At 44.3% G+C, this 16,233-nt stretch overlaps 1 protein-coding gene across 5 annotated transcripts in view; it reads right to left on the reverse strand.

Annotated features, from left to right (window-relative positions):
• Positions 1–16,233, reverse strand: part of CHST11 (carbohydrate sulfotransferase 11) — a 182,651-nt gene that overhangs the window by 156,827 nt on the left and 9,591 nt on the right. The window lies entirely within an intron of this gene.

The following is a 16,233-nucleotide window of genomic DNA, read 5'->3' on the forward strand; positions in this document are numbered from 1 at the left end:
GCGGGTTCATGGCAGAAGAAGCAGCAGCAATAAAAGCCATGTCCTTCAGTGTACTTGCACGTCACCAGCTAACCCTGCCAGAGATCACACACTTGGAAAGTCAGTCCTGCCCCTCTACAAACACGTGCCAGGCTACGTGCATCCATTTAGCAGAAAGTAACTATTTTTCCTTTGAATAAATATTCATGATGAAATAGATTCCCCTAGTAGGGACTAATCTCCCTCAACAGAGTAAGATCAGATAACCTACATGTTCATATCCCACCAATCTTTTATCCCCTTGTACCCATCCATTTAAATCAAAACCGTGGGCTTAAATATTGTAACAATGCTGCAAATCCCAGGATTACACCAGATGTTGTCCTGGCCATCTGCAGGATAACTAACTTGACCAGGTCTGAATCAGGACCTGCTCAGCAGGCATGGGGTGTTCCTGGCTATAACTCCTACATGTTTCAATGTTGTTTTGAGAGGGATTTTTTTATTTTTTTCCCTCCTAAAGCATCTTCACATTTACCACCCCAATCTGGGAAAGTCTAAAAGCAATGATTAACCACAATGCATTACATCTGCACAAAACATGAAACCCTTATGATCATGGTGGTGGAATAACTGGCACAGCAAATTCTTCTCGCTGCCTACCACTGGTCTCAGGGCTCCTTTGCAGCACAAGGCCATCTGTGACGTTTGTCAGAAGAGCTTTTTTCAGAAGCTGGTAAGTCAGCAGATGATAAAAATGAACTATCAACCATACTGCCAGGGCCCCGAGGGCACCAACAAGCCTTAGTTGCCCTGACCAATCTCCCGAGGAACCCCCATCCACACCCCCAGTGCACAAGCCTGCAGGTCTAGTCAAGCTCAGGCCTGGGCACCCAGTCCTGACCTAAGCTATGTCATGGGTGGCCCTGTGCCCAGCCTTTTCTCCTGATGCCCAAACTTAATGACTGGTCTTACTGGATGAACCTCACATCTTTTTTATGGTTAAGCCTTGTCTTCTGGGTGGACCTATTCTCAACTTGTTACCTCACCCTACTTGGGACCATGAGCATGTCACGACCCTGTTTGGGTGCCGTGGGGCTGTACCCCATCATTGAGGGCACTCCCCACCTTGGGCTCACCTTTGACTCCCATCTCATCACCCCTTGTGGGGAGCCCCACTCCTGCTACCCCCGACATCTATATTCCCTCACGTTAAAAGAAAAAAGGGATAAACGGAAGCAAAGTTGCAGTAAAAATTACTCATTAAAAGCTTGCGAGGAATACATTGACTTTCTGGGTAGGAAGTAAAAATCTTCTGGACCCAAACAATAAAAGAGGTGGAAAGTACCAGACACTATTAATGATTTCTGCCTCTAGTTTAATCACATACCACAGTATAAGGCAATCCACCTGGAGACTGTTCAACCTACTAAGCTCCAGGTTTATTACCAAATGACTACGTCTTTGGGGCAATGTCAGCAGAACGGGAGGGAAGAGCTAGTTCTGGTGACAGAGGGTCAACTCCCAGCTCCTCCAATAGCTTCCTGGATGGTTGCAGGGCAGCTGCTAGGAAGTAGGTTAATTTTACTGATTTGGCCATTTTACTGCAACCTAGTCTCCCAACGAAGCAGATGATTACTCACAGAAGCCACTGTTAACAGCACTGTCCAAGAACAGCGCTGGGGCACAGCTCATCCTGACACAGATGCCATGAGTCCACACTGCTCATAGCGGCAGCTCAGCCTAACAGCCTACAAAGCAGAACATCTGCTTATCCTAGGAAGGAGGCCAGCTCACCTACCTGCCTAGCATAAGCTCATGGCGTTGGTATAAGGCAGTACGAGTTGAGCAGTGAGGAACACAAGTGGGAAGCTGTGGACAATCTATGCTTGGCTCACCCATACCACAAACAGGGACGTATGTATCCTTACTTCAGTAGTAACGAAAGCATGAGCGTTCTCTCCATCTATACCCTGAAGCTCCCATGAAGCCTGTGTCTGCACAGAAGTCCATTTCAAAGCAATTCAGAAGGGAACTGGTAATTGGGGTCAAGCACAGACTCACACTTTAGTTTGAATAAGTCTGTTAGAATTACCAGCTTCAGTAGCCAACAACTTTTTTTCAGCAATAACTTGCTATTCTATTGTGCTGGGGCTACCCCCTCCCTGTGTTGAACTGGACAGGTTCAGAGCAGCTCTATTACACGTGCCAGTGATGCCACTGCATGTCAGGCACAACAGACTCCTGCCCTCAAGATCTGGTCTGTGGTGTGCCCACCGCAGGACTCTGCTCCAGCAGATCCACAAAGGTAGAGAGCGTCCTGGTGCTGCAGAAGAGCAAGGACAGAGATTAAAGCAAAGGAGGAACCAACCAACCCCTCTTTCCTGCCAGCTAATTTTTATGGTCCACTTGAATATGAACTCTGATCTTTCCACCTTCTGTTCAGGATGAAAGTCCTTAACAAGAAGTCCCAGCCATACTTTAGCCAAGGACGCAGAAACACAAACACGGGGTTCTCAGATAACATTCATTTACAGCATGACCCTTGGCAGCTGCTTCACTTGCATATGAGAAAGTGAGATACATTCGCGTCATAAGCACTTAACTTGCAATTCTGACTTCTCAACCTTGTATTGTAGCAACAGATTATTGGCAGCCTGGGAAGACAAAGCTTGGTTCCTTCCTGGGGTGAACCTCTTCTCCCTAAGGATCATCTTATAACAGAGATGAAGAAAATAGCAAGTAAAATAAAATCTGAGTCTTATTCCCTGAACTTGACAATGTCATCGCTTGTTAAAAAATGGCAAACCAGGTTGCCAAAGGGCACAGGAACAGATGGGAACTGAAAGGGCTACTACATAAATTAAACACGTAAATACCAGTTGTCTGCTCAAAAATCAGCTCCTTTAATTGCCACGTATGTGGCATTTGATGCGGCCATAGTGCCGTTTCTGCATTCCTTCACTTGAGGATGATGAGTGTATGTTTTTCCAGTTTGCTACACAACTATATTGTGCTTAAAACTGCCTACAGCTAGAAAAGACGACAAACATGACACAACCCTGCTATTTCCAGCAAGGCAGTTAAATGTGAAAAAAGACTCCATATGTATTTTTAGTCTATAATTGAAGTTTTAAAGTAGCCCCTCTCCTGAACACGCAAACGCAGATGTAGCGAGCTGGCAATCTAGTACCAGCCACAACTTGTGGCAGAGCAACATTTTTCATAATTCAATGCAAAATTAATCTCTGACAGATGAGGAAGAAGCAAACAAACCCCAGAATTTCAGACGCAGGTACATTTTTGGCTACACTTGTTTAACTACAAGTGGGGACAGAGACTTACAGATCAGCAGGGGAGGGAAAAGACGGGAATGAAAGTATTCCTAGATGCCCTGCAGTGCTGACAAAAGGTCTGTCTCTTCAGAACGCCTCACTGCAGCTCAGACTACAGCTGTTAGTCCTGTGCACTTGTGGGAAACAGTCACACATGTTCAGCAAGATAAATGGGAAGGTTTTTGTTTATGTTTGCAAGACTGAGGCAAAAAATATCCTTTCAAACATGTTAAGTAGTGGGTATAAATAATCTGTTTCCCCACCTGGAACAGCATTACATGAAGCATTACTACTGATGCCCCAGACCTCCACGGGAACTGAAGAAGATGCTAGATTTACATCTGAGGCTGTTCCGAGCTGTAGCAAACACATTCATGAAATGTTATACCAGAGATGTCTGTTTCATGGAATGAAAACCAGCAACGTCCCACAGCTGTCACTGAGAACATGGAGGTCTAAAAGGGAAGGATCTGGGAGAGCATCAGCCAGCAGCTGCATCCCCTCACACAGACCACTGATGTCACCTTTTTGATATACATGATAGGAACTTTGACCTTAAAATCGCAATAAAATATGAATGAGCAAAGTGTAGGGACAATATTTTATTTTATAGAGGGGCAATATTTTACTTTATAGGTATGTTAATCATGGGGGTGTGAGTAAAAACCCAGGATGGATCACGTACATCTGCCTTGATCAACACTTAAGAGCTTTGCTGACATAGGAAGGACATAGGGTATGGTTTTATTGTATGTACTCTTTTGTCTTCTTTTTTTTTTTTTAATTTATTCAAGCTAGGCACGCAATGCTGAAGTATTGGAAGCCACTAACTAGAATTACTTTCCAAGAGCTAGTGAGGGCCTGTGATGTTTTTCCTTCAAGTATGCCTTCAACTTCTGATCCAGAAAATAAAGGCCACTGAACATTTGTCAGGGCATACACAGGGAAGATTTACACTTTAGAAGAAAAAATAGAAGCAGAACTGTTCACGTGTCTGCTCTGTAGTACAACCAAGCAGAGCGTGTCTGTGGCTTCGCATCAGGACTCACGTGTCCTGGGGCACAACTCATGGTCCCATGGAGGCAACACCTTGGACAGGAGAGCTCAGAAGGAGTTCTCAAAGCCCCATGTATCTGCAACAGAAGGATCTTCCTGGCAGGACTACTACGAAGGACACAGAAGACTGTCCACAGCAGTCATCCTCAAAAGCCTGCAGCAGTGTCCCTTGGGCTGAGTGCTGCGACTTTGGTCGTGCCTGACATCTAGTTTGCACTATGGTCTATTCCAATCCCTATAGGGGATTGCAGCCCTTAGATCATGCAAGCGTGAGGCTCCACAAAACCATCCTAACCTCAAGTTTTACTCCTGAATGTGCCACTAACCTGGTAGGAAAACATTAATCAAATCCCTGCACACATACACTTCCTGTCCATGCCTCCGTTTCCCTAGTTGTAGAGTGAAAAAGAAAGCATGGACCTACTTTGTGGAACATTTTTAAGTCTTTTGATTAAAGCAAAGTATTACTACCACAGAGGTAGACTTGGGCCCAAACTCTCAAAGATTTCCAGAACTACTGCTCCTAACCTGCTGCTAATGAAAACTTTCAATTGCAGCAGACAGCAGGAAAGCACAGACTTGCCGTTGACTAATATCCAACACATATTGCTTGACATTCAGCAGTGTTTCCAGGCTTCCACAATGCTGGAGAAGGACACTAGGCATAAACTGTTGAGGTACAGTCTGATGACAAGAGATGCCCTCACAGTTGAGCATGAAACAAATCCCTCTTGCCCTCTATTGACATCACATCCCAATGAATGCAGAAATAAGCAAAAGGTCTGAGAGTACAAAGGAAACTAAAACAAAGAGGAAAAATGACAATGTAATGATTGGCAATGGGAAACAACCCAAGCTAGTTTGGACATGCAAGAATTACGGCCTGTTTCCCTTGGTGCTCAACCACACTGGAGGGAATGAGACGCATTTCTAGTTGCACAAAGAGTTCTCACAGTAACATGTTACCATGCTGGTTACAGCATTCTTGAGATAGATGAGGCTGTAAGTCACTGACATCATACTGATATATAGGCTTTGTGCATTACTAATCGTTCGGACACAATAGCCCCGTGTATATTTTTGTTTTGCTAACTGTCCTGGCATCCTCTGCAAAAATTCTTGCTCTTTCTACTCTGGAAGATTTTAAGAAAAGCATTTGGGAAACAGGCAACAGTATGAGGAAAGACTCACCAGAAACTGATGTGTTTCTGGGGGAAAAAACCAAGCTGGATGGAGACAGCCAAATACACACATGATTTTAGTTAAACCATGTCTGCCTTATATTACCCATTTCAGCTCATTTAGCATCTCAACTATTTTGAGATAGAACTCTTTTAACAGCTCCAGAAGCCCCAACTTTTTCAGTTTTGTTTTTTTTGTCTTTCATGCAATTATACTTTTGCTGTCACACCAGAAATATTAACAGCCTTTTCTGCATGGGACAGAGAAGCTCTACAGCAGGACTAGAAGACTTCAATCATATCGATGACCTGCATGCTAATGGTTACATACAGCTTATCTGTCAACGTCATTTCCACTGAAACTAATGAAAATAGACAGCACCCCCTTCAATACTTCAAGCATCTATCTCCATGGGGAAAAAGCTATCATTCACTCGAACGCAGAAGTATTCTGTGAAGGACAAAGTGAGAAAGCAGAAAAGCAAAGCTGTTATTCTATTGTATATTGCCCTGTAGGAAGACACAGAGGGACAAATTCTGCTTTTCGTTACAGTAGCTTTGATCCAGAATTGACATAACCAAGTCAATAGAGCTGACCCAGATTTACAGGGTAGAAACAGTTCAGAGCTCCACTCAAGTCTGCAATTCTGTATTTCTACCACCACAGGGGATGTGTACCCTTTATGCAATTCAAAAATCTCTGCTCCAGCATAGTAGACCTGACCCAGTGCTCACTAAAATCAACTGAAAAGCGACCACTGACTCTTCCAGTCAATCATGCAGACCTCATGCAATCAATCCACCAGCAAATTCAAACCACTCAAAGTACTCCTTTCAGAAAAAGTAATAAAAATCTTATGGCTTGCCCAAAACGAAACTGCAAACCCAACAGCCTAGCAGGCAGCCGCGTTCTTCCTATTTGAGCTTCCCTAAACTTGCCATAAAGGGCCACCAAGTCTGGTTCGGGAAAGAAGGAAGGTAAAGAGGCAGAAATGAGCAGGCGAGGCCCACAGGATTGCCAGCGCAATGGCAACAGGAACTTTGCACAACGTCCAGCTGACCGATCATGCAACAACTACCAAACCAAGAGAGTGGGACGCAGCAACACTTGGGAGGCAGAGTACGTGTGCCAGTAGCCACTCTGATTCTCTGGTTTATTTGTCCCGCTTGATTAGCGGTTACATCAACTTCATAATTATGTGCACACATACACACACTTAACTCCAAAGATAAAGCGCTTATCCCCATCTGGAAACTCAATTACATTTTAGAAGTTAAATCAAGACCAAAATACATAATCAAGACAGGCTTTATCAGTTTTATATCTATGACCTCAACTGACACATTTTATTAATCACTAAGTGTTTAAAAAGTGTTCATTCTCTCCCCCTCAGTTACTATAAATGCTCTGCTCTCACTTCCAACATGGGCTGTAAAAATACAGATTATTAGAAGGACATACTCAGCTCCTGGTACCCACCAATGTGGGTGCAGAATGTGCTACACCGTGTCAGGTCACTTCAGGTAATACAGACATTTTTGTTCTGCCAGCATACCAATCAACTTTAAAGCACAATAACGCAAACAGTCTTTAAAAGGATTTTAACTACCTAAAGCTCTTTGTTTTAAGACAAGGTATTACAGTAGAGATCATCCATGGGATCCAGTTATAAACCACCTTATTAATTATATGTCTGCCCTCCCTAGTCCAAAAATCCCTACAAGTTATCCATTTTAAACTTTTTGACCCCTTTATATAATCATTTATCAGCCAGAAAAAGCATGAAAATGACTAGCTACACAGCACGTCATTTGTTAAGTGACTTCAAAAAGCATTACTGAGGGCCCAGAAACCCACCTTCTTACTGTTTACAAAATGCATTTTGAATTGTTAGAATGTGTTGAAAATGAATAGAAAGCATTGGCTTTTAAAATAAAACAAACCAGGAAAAAACCCCACAGTTCTCTGCCTTGTGCAGGGTATAATGTGCTTGAGAAGTGGACTGAAACCCAACGAAGCCTTTTATTCCTTGTGGATCATTATGTGTGGAGTCTGCAATTAAAAACCATCGTCTCCACCACCCAGCCAAGCGACATAAAAAGACGCAGTCAATCTTTTGCTATTAAGATTACTAAAGACGGCACCTTTTAGCCGTTCAAAGCAGCAGCAGTTCCTTTGCAGGCCAAGCACAGCTGAGAAGGACCATATCCTCCCATTTCACCTACTGGAGAAGAGAGAGAAGGGGGGAGCAGATCCTGCAAAACCACATGCAGATCACTTTACTCACATCCTTGAAATCAAGGCTGCTTCTCATTGCAAGACGAAGAGCAGACAACATTTACAGGATGTGAGCATTTCACACCTGTTTTCCCATGGTGCAGTCCACCTACCTTCATGCCATTTGTTGGCTAGAGTTACCATCTCCCAAATCCTTGGAATCACAGTGCCGTAAGAAATTCTGCTCCATTGCATGGTTTGTATTTTCCATTTCCCCCAGCACTTTCTTTTAAGTTTTTTCATAGGAGTGTGAAGCCATTGCAGCAGTGATTGATAGTTACAGATGCAAAGTCATCCTTCAGTGTCTACAGCCTGGCACAAGCAAGATGAAGGCTACCTTGAAGAGGCACTCTTACTGTTTAAGCTGATATACCCCCATAAAAATTCCTGCTCTCCCACAGCCTAGAAAGAATTCATAAAATCATTACTTCTCTCAAGCTGGATGTTTCCAAACATGCATAAGTTGAGAAGAAATAACAGAGATGAGAAACCACACTGAGTATATGTTTCAATTAGTAAAATAACAAAGGCACATACATGGAGGCCTTGGCACTGCTGGGACTTATTTTAAAAGAACTTCATATTCTTCACAACAGCCTTGCTAAGAGAAAAGGATTTGCACTTCAGAAATCAATGCATTTGGATGACCTGTGCCACCAACTACAGATTTTGTAGTGAGAGAGCAGATGGGTGGGTGCATGTGCGCATCCACCTGCATTTGTGTGTACAGCTCTAAGTCAGCAGTTTATTAAGTGCTTGTACTCAGCTTTTTTAATCCAGAGATTCAAATTTGTCAGGAGGAAAAAAACCTTAAACATTGTTTCCCAATCTAGCCTCAAGTGTCAGTCAGTATGCTCTAATGACATTTTACTCCAAAGTTTCCTATGGCAGCCATCTAACTTTATTTCTTTTAAATAACATCCCCTTCCGATGCTTACAAGCTAAATGTTAATGTCTCATCTAGGACCTCATTTCTAATGTGTAAAATTAATACGGCCAAAAGCAAAGCTATCATTTACTTTCATTGCCAACATTAGGCAAGGTGTAAAAAGCAATCAAAATAGCATATCAGTTTAAAATAAAACCAAACTGGATATTTAAATGTGAAATGCATAAGGCAGGGAAATTACATTAATACAGGGAAGCCTCCCTGACTCACATGGACACAAAGTTTGCTTGCTGCCAAACAACAAATGCTTCTCCTGCACCTATTTATACCATGCTGTTCAGTCAAATTCCTGTTAGCATGTCACAGAAATGAGGATCCTTTCATCCACTCTGGCTCTCCGAGACTTGCCAGCGCAGAGCTTTTCAACCCTCGAAGTCCATAGAGTGGAACAGGCAAAACAAGCCAGCTCCCACAGACACATCTGCAATCCCCGTGTCCTCTGCGAGGGGCTCCCCACCAGCCCCCAGGGACCGAACAGGGCATCGCGAGGCAGCAGAGCGGAGGATGTACGCTGCCACGGGATGGCCACCACCCTCCGTGCACTTATTCCTTATGTGTAAGCGCACTTCATTTGGGCACTGGCTGCCTTTTGTTAGGTATTTCCTAGTGATACTTCAGCTGGTGTGACAACCCAAGAGGACAGTGGGGAGGGAGATGAAATCTAGCATGGGCCATTCATAGGAAAACCTGCAACTTCAGTTTGAGAGGAGGGAATGGATCTACTCCAGACAATTTCACCAACAACTAACTTCTTATTAAGGAGTACGTGGAGAAGGCAAGCCGACAAACCACATTCATTGATCTGGCATTAAATGAAAAATGGGGGATAACAACATTACGCAAGAGAAGTGACACAGAGTCCAAGTGTATATGCAGTAAAACTTTGATTTATTCATGAAACCTTAGTTTCAGGTGCCAAACAATTACATGAAAGGGGAACACACTGCATCCTCCACTGATTACATTCACAAAATTGGAATCCAAGAAAATCCCTCTGTCTGGAGGCATGAGCCAGAGATAATTAGGAACTGAATTCTCTTGTTGGTTCACTGTAGTCTCTGGTGGTCTCATCTTCTAGTTAGAGCACAAGGCTTGTGCCAGAAACGCCACTTTGTCACACGTAAGCATTCTGCCTGCAAGAAAAGGACTCTATCTATAACCTGGATACTGAAACACAAATAAGGAGGAATTAACCAAACTCCACAGTTTGAACTGTGACTCTAAGGACAAATACTTACTTTGTCCGCAAAGATCTTACACGAATGGGCTCCACGGGGAACAGGGACATCCAACAAAACATGAACGTGCTTTGAAACATTATCTTTGTAATATAGTAGGTGGCTGCCAAATCTAAATGGCCCACCACAGACATCTCTCCATCTTTATCCTGGACACACCAGGTCTACAAAATTCCTGAACTTAATTTTGTTTCCTTAATGTGAAGGGGAAAACTCCTGCTCTTTGCATTGATTTGAGCTGGGGCCCATCAGCCATGCATCCAGGCTTGATTTTATACGTGTTGACACTTAGACAAGTCACACACAGAACTCAAACGTTTGTCTTGAAAAACATGAACAATCTGCAAGGAAAACCATCAGACTCAAACCCTTGTGCCTCTCAACCCTGTCCTTAACTCCCGCAGGATCACCTTAGAGTTGATACATAATACATATGCATCAGCCCAAGAGGCTTGGAGGGGTGAGGGGGGAAACTGTGCTGGAATGACATTCACACAAGGACAACTGCAACAGCTTTGTCAGGTAGGATTTGATACAGTACGTCTGGCAACAGAGTCAACCAAAATACAGTAGTGCTGGCTTTGGGAAAAGTAACGTGGATCTAATTTCTTCCAATTCTCTGAACCGCTTTTAGAGTTAGTTACATGGTACAGCGCAAGATAAACCATCTGTCAGTTCTAAAAAGTAATGGAAACAATTTAAGAATTCAGAAATATGCTCATCCTATACAGAGGTAAAATTGACATACTAGTCACAGCTGATCAAGTGTATAAATTTGTTCATAAAAAGCACTGGGCATTTCTGCTCTACATTTATTTCTAAAGGAAAAATCAAGTTTCCATTCACACTGACTTTACCTCTGAAAAAGTTAGACGTTAGCCAAGTCATGACACTTTTACATCTGTGAATACAGAGTGACAATGTTATAAAAGTCAGCACATGGTTTCCCAATATTGATTCACAGTTAAAAAAACCAAAACAAAACCAACTAAAATCTTACAAAACCCCTACATTGTAGGAATGGTAACTGTGGAGTGATAAATATTCTGATAAACTGAAATTGAGTAAGACATTACTGTTGACAGTGCCGGGTAATTTTAGCTTGAATACAATCACAAACCAAGATTTTTATTTCTTAAGGTCAGCAAGCAGTTGTTGCAAAAAGCTACATTCATATGCACGGAGACAGAAAAAGTTGCTCTTCTAATAAGCTGAATATTCACTAGCCAGGAAGACTTTCAGAAGATACAGAGGTCAGTTTAACTCTCAGCTTAAAGCAGTTCCAGACTACCGATACCTTTGCAAAGAGGCACCAGAGCAAGTTTGTTTACACTGATGATGCAGTCCCATGGAAATCAATGGAAAGCTTATAAGGACTCCAACAAAAGGATACAGCACGGCTCCCTCGCAAGCACACGGCAGGGTTTCTGCCTGTGACTGGGGGATGGATTTCATTGCACGCAATTAAATGAAGGCCAGATTCTTGTGGCTGTCAAATGAACTCCATTTCTCTGTATCCCAAACAGAATAATTTAAAACCAGTATACAGGGTCCATCAAAGGAATGCCACACACCCACTGCTTTGCAGATCTCATTCCCCTTTATAAGCAGGGGAGAAAGCAAGGATCAATTGCAAGATGGGAGACTGCTGCATTGATTTTCAAACAGAATCTTCCATCAAAACCAATGGGAGCTTGTCTTCAGGCATAAGGGAAAAAAAATCTCAGGTGATCCGAGTTGTTCTGACATTTGAGTAAAGGTAGACATCAGTCTTCTGTAAGGAACAAGCAGCTGTCAGTCATATAGTGCTGCACATGTACCTGAGAAGATCATGGACAGGACACAAGTCTGAGGATCTAACCTTTGTTAGCATCCATAGGAGAACAGTAGAGGTCTAAAACAGGAGATGAAAAATGGAGCAAAAACATTCTGGTCTGCAGTAGGAGGGGAAAAAAATCAGGTTTAGAATAAGTTAAGTTTCATAAAGCTGTCTCGGGTAAGATAAAGATAGTATTAATTATTCTATCTTTATGTGGAAGTTTTCATCTTGATGGATCCCAGCACATTGCCAGCCTGACCCCAGCCTAGCAAAGCAGCTCCTGCCCACATTTACTGACACAGTTCCCCCCGACTCACTGCAGCTGGGATGTCTACAGAAGAAAGCAAACGAATCTGTCAAAGCGTAGGCAGGCTAAGGACTAGTGAGCAAACCGGTTTCACAGGAAAGGCAGCAGATCCAACTATGATGGGCTGTCATCTAAAATCCCGGGACTGACCCATCGTACACAGACAGGAGATCCAGGAGTATGGAGTAATAATCAGGTTGCACGGTTATGCAGGTAGCACATGGCAGGAGAGTGAAGGGGGGAAACATTCTGAGCAAAGAGCCAGGGAAAATCTCCATCCAGCTACAGCAAACACTGCAGAATGTGTTGGGTTTTTTCTTTTCAGAAAGAGCTAAAGGCAACAAAGTCCTGGCTGCCATTTCCTCCCTCAGGAGCAAATAGTCCCCAAATCCACAAAAGCCAGGATCATCTCCAGAGTTTTCTTTACAGTGCCTCTGAGCACCAGAGAGCAGCGCCGTTCACCTTCCCCTACCAGCAACTGGTCAGGCAACCTCATTTGGGAGGGTGGGTTCCCCAGCACATAGGCAAATTTCTGCCAAAATTCAGACAATGCAAAGGTGTGTTAACCAGACAGCACATTTACCACCAACTTGCCAGCCAAGAACGGGTATGGAGCCAAAAAGAACAAGGAGTAAAAAGCACCTGATGTCCTTCCAATACGCTGGTATTTGAGATACAGCACAAGGGACACAACAGCACATTCTTTCGCAAAGATAAATAAGATAAGATAAATAAGATAAGATAAATAAGATAAGATAAATAAGATAAGATAAATAAGATAAGATAAATAAGATAAGATAAATAAGATAAGATAAATAAGATAAGATAAATAAGATAAGATAAATAAGATAAGATAAATAAGATAAATAAGATAAGGGCAAGCTCACCTTCCCTGCTTCAGGCTTCAGGTGTGTTTTTAGGTGTTAGGGTGTTTTCTGTTTGTTTTTAAGAAACTTCTGTCAACTATGTCATTTTCCTATTTATTTATCCCAAAGTAAAACAAACCAACAAACAAAACCAACAAACTGTCAGCAGAAATTTGTCTAATGTTTCTTGCAAGAGATCCACATTCAGACCTCCTATAATGGAAAACACCTATCTAACAGATGAAGAGCTGTCTTGTCCCCAAGGGTGGACATCATTTGGTGGCCTTCTAGTATCTTTCACCTTTGCGATCTCATGCCTAAAATTGTTTGGAAAGCTCTGTATGCAGAGCCTCCTGAAATTCACCAAGAGAACTTGTGGGATGAAGAAATTGCCAGATTTTGAATAAGGAGCTGACACTTCTTGCAAAGAACTTAACTGAAAACCTTATTTTCCATCCAAAAGGTTTGGGTGGGATTTTTTTCAGCTAAATCTGATTGCAGAGTACCCGTCTTGGGGAGTACGGTAAGCTACCAGCAACAGTGACAGCTGGCAAGTCAGGGTATGAGACCGCTCCCTCCAGTAGCCGTCCAAAGACACATTCTCCAGCAGAGATCAACTAAAATTTAGAACACCCTCCACAGCTAAGAGGGCATCGGCCAAAATTTTGAAAGCTTTCAATGCCATCCCACCGTGACATGCACTCTGCCCAGGGTCTGGCTCCAGTGACTTTAGACATACATCAAGAAAGGTTACTAACGTATCTTAAAATAAGGGTATAATGCCTCAAAATTATCTGCTACCTGATGTATATCACATTGGCAGGTCTACTACTCATCTCTCTCTCCTGACCCTTCAAGAACTCCACATTAATCTATCACTTGCACCACCAAGATCGTAACACACACAATCGCGTAACAGATACTTGGTAACGACCCCTGTTCGAGCCTTACAAACCGTATGTAAAGCAAACGGCCACACTCTATATGGGTCTAGATTAGAGTTTGACAGATTTTGAGCAGTTTCCACTACAGAAACAGCCCACCAAAAGAGTAGAATCGGTTACGATTAAAACGGTACAATACAGATGGACAGGCCGTGATCGCATTTATTTCTAGATCTACTCCACAGACGCTAACAACTTAAATATGTGTCAAACAGAAAATGGGTGCAGATTATCCTCACGGTGATTTCACAGCATTGCATTCTCTCCTCAGAGTTTATGGTAAATCCTTTGAATTGTACTAAAATCTCAACCTATTTATAGTTTCACAATAGCATGAACATAAAACCATAATCCAGCAGTCAGCTATAGACCATATTGAGAATTCTTGAAAGGTGATTTTTCTGCATTCAAAAATTCACAGAAGAATATTTAAATTAATCTCTCACCTACTGCATGCTGAGTTTGTGCTCCAGTAGTATAATTCATCTGAAATAAGGGGAAATAATAACTCTTGGCCAAATTTTCTGAGTATGTGTGCAAACTATATTACCTATGGAAAGCAACCAATGAAAATATCAGACTTTTATTAAATTGGTGAAGCTGTGTTACAACCAACAATTCTGCACGGTGCCCTGAAGCCCTGAAATAATGCCTTCCCCAGGTCTGCTAAGGGCTGAGCACTCCTTGTGAAACCAGGAAGCATGGAGCGGACACAGCAGGAAAGAAAAAATATACTAAATTTTCCAAGGAGTTGGCAGGTATTAGCACAGATGGGCACCATACAAGAACACATTCATCAAGCAAACGATACCAACTTCAGGGGAGCAGACAGCTGACAGAAAAACACCGAACAGGACTTGGCTTCACCACAGAACCAATCTACCGATTCGTAATCTTAGTGCACTAAGCCTCAACCTTTTGACTCCAAAAACTTTAAGGAAAAATCATTTTTCATCAACTATGGTTTAGAAAGAAAGAGTCAAATTGACTACGTCCTTTTTCTTTTTTACCAAGCTGGGAGATTCCCTTGTTTGCTACAGCTATGCCTGTAGCCACCACACTCGAGAGCTGGTAGGAGAGATTTACAGGTCCGGCTGAGAAAACTCGCCCGCCAAGAAGCGTGGCCACTCTGCCAGCTACAGCTGCTGGTCTGCGAAGAGGTATCACTCCCTCTCACAAGCCTCACTCCTCTGCTCAGCTGTCAGATCCCTGCAAAAAGACACTGCAAGTGCAATTTCCACCTCATTTCTCAGGCAGGAAAGGGAAAAAGTGAGACAGACGGACACATCAAAAGTAATTTTTTTTTTTTTGGCCATGCTGGATAAATTTCACAGCCAGCTGCACAAAGCGGTCTCACTCCAATCCACAATGGATCTGCGAGCACAGCAGACACCGCACAAAGTTCCCGTGGCCCAATCCCACCTTCCTGTGGATCAGGAGTCAACCTACGAGTGCCTTCCACGGGAGCCAGTATCCGCCACCCCCAGTACAGCTCCATCCCTAGCGTCTGCCACACTTGTAAACTGGAAAATTAAAGTCGCGTTAGGTAGCCAGGAGTTCGGATCAGGACTTACTACCCCCCTCCATGCCACCCCGCACTCTGGGGCCGTGCGGCCGCCCGTGCCCAGCCAGCAGCACCCCCCGGAGCTCCGCAGCCGCCCAAACCGCCCAGGTGTGAGGGGGGGCCGGGCAGAAGCACCCCCGCTCCGGGCTCCCGGCTCCCCCCCCGATCGCGGGCAGGGATGGCCCGGGCCGGGCAACCATCCCCTCCGCTCCGGCCAACTTGGGCGAGCCGGCACGAAGTTGCCCGCCGGCGGTGGCGAGTGCCCCTGGCCGGCCGCGGTGTCCCCGACACCCCCAAAAACGAAAAGCAGCGGAGCCCAGGGCCGCAGCCCCGGCGGCGGGGGGAAGCGGGGGGAGCCGGGGGTCCCCCTCTCAGCGGGCAGGGGCCCGCGGGGACCGGGCAGCTCCCGGCGCAGCTCTCCGCCACGGCGGGTCCCCGGGCCAGTGCCGTCCCCCGTTCCCCTTCCCCCAGACACGCAAAATAAGGCGGAAAATAATAAAATTCTTAAAAATCTCCAAACTTTCCTCCCTCCCGTGGGAAGTTTCCTGCGGGGGGCGAGACGAGCTTCCCGCGGCTGCCCCGGGCGGTAGCCGGGACGGGGCTGCTGGCCGGGCTGCAGGGCGCTGCGCCCGCCGCCGCTGAGCCCCACGCCTGCCGCAGCGCCGCCGGGAGGTGAGAGCCGGGGCCGGCGGCGGCCAGCGAGGGCTCCCGGGGCGC

Source organism: Balearica regulorum, chromosome 1 (assembly GCF_011004875.1).
Source record: "Balearica regulorum gibbericeps isolate bBalReg1 chromosome 1, bBalReg1.pri, whole genome shotgun sequence".
Lineage (NCBI taxonomy): Eukaryota > Metazoa > Chordata > Aves > Gruiformes > Gruidae > Balearica > Balearica regulorum.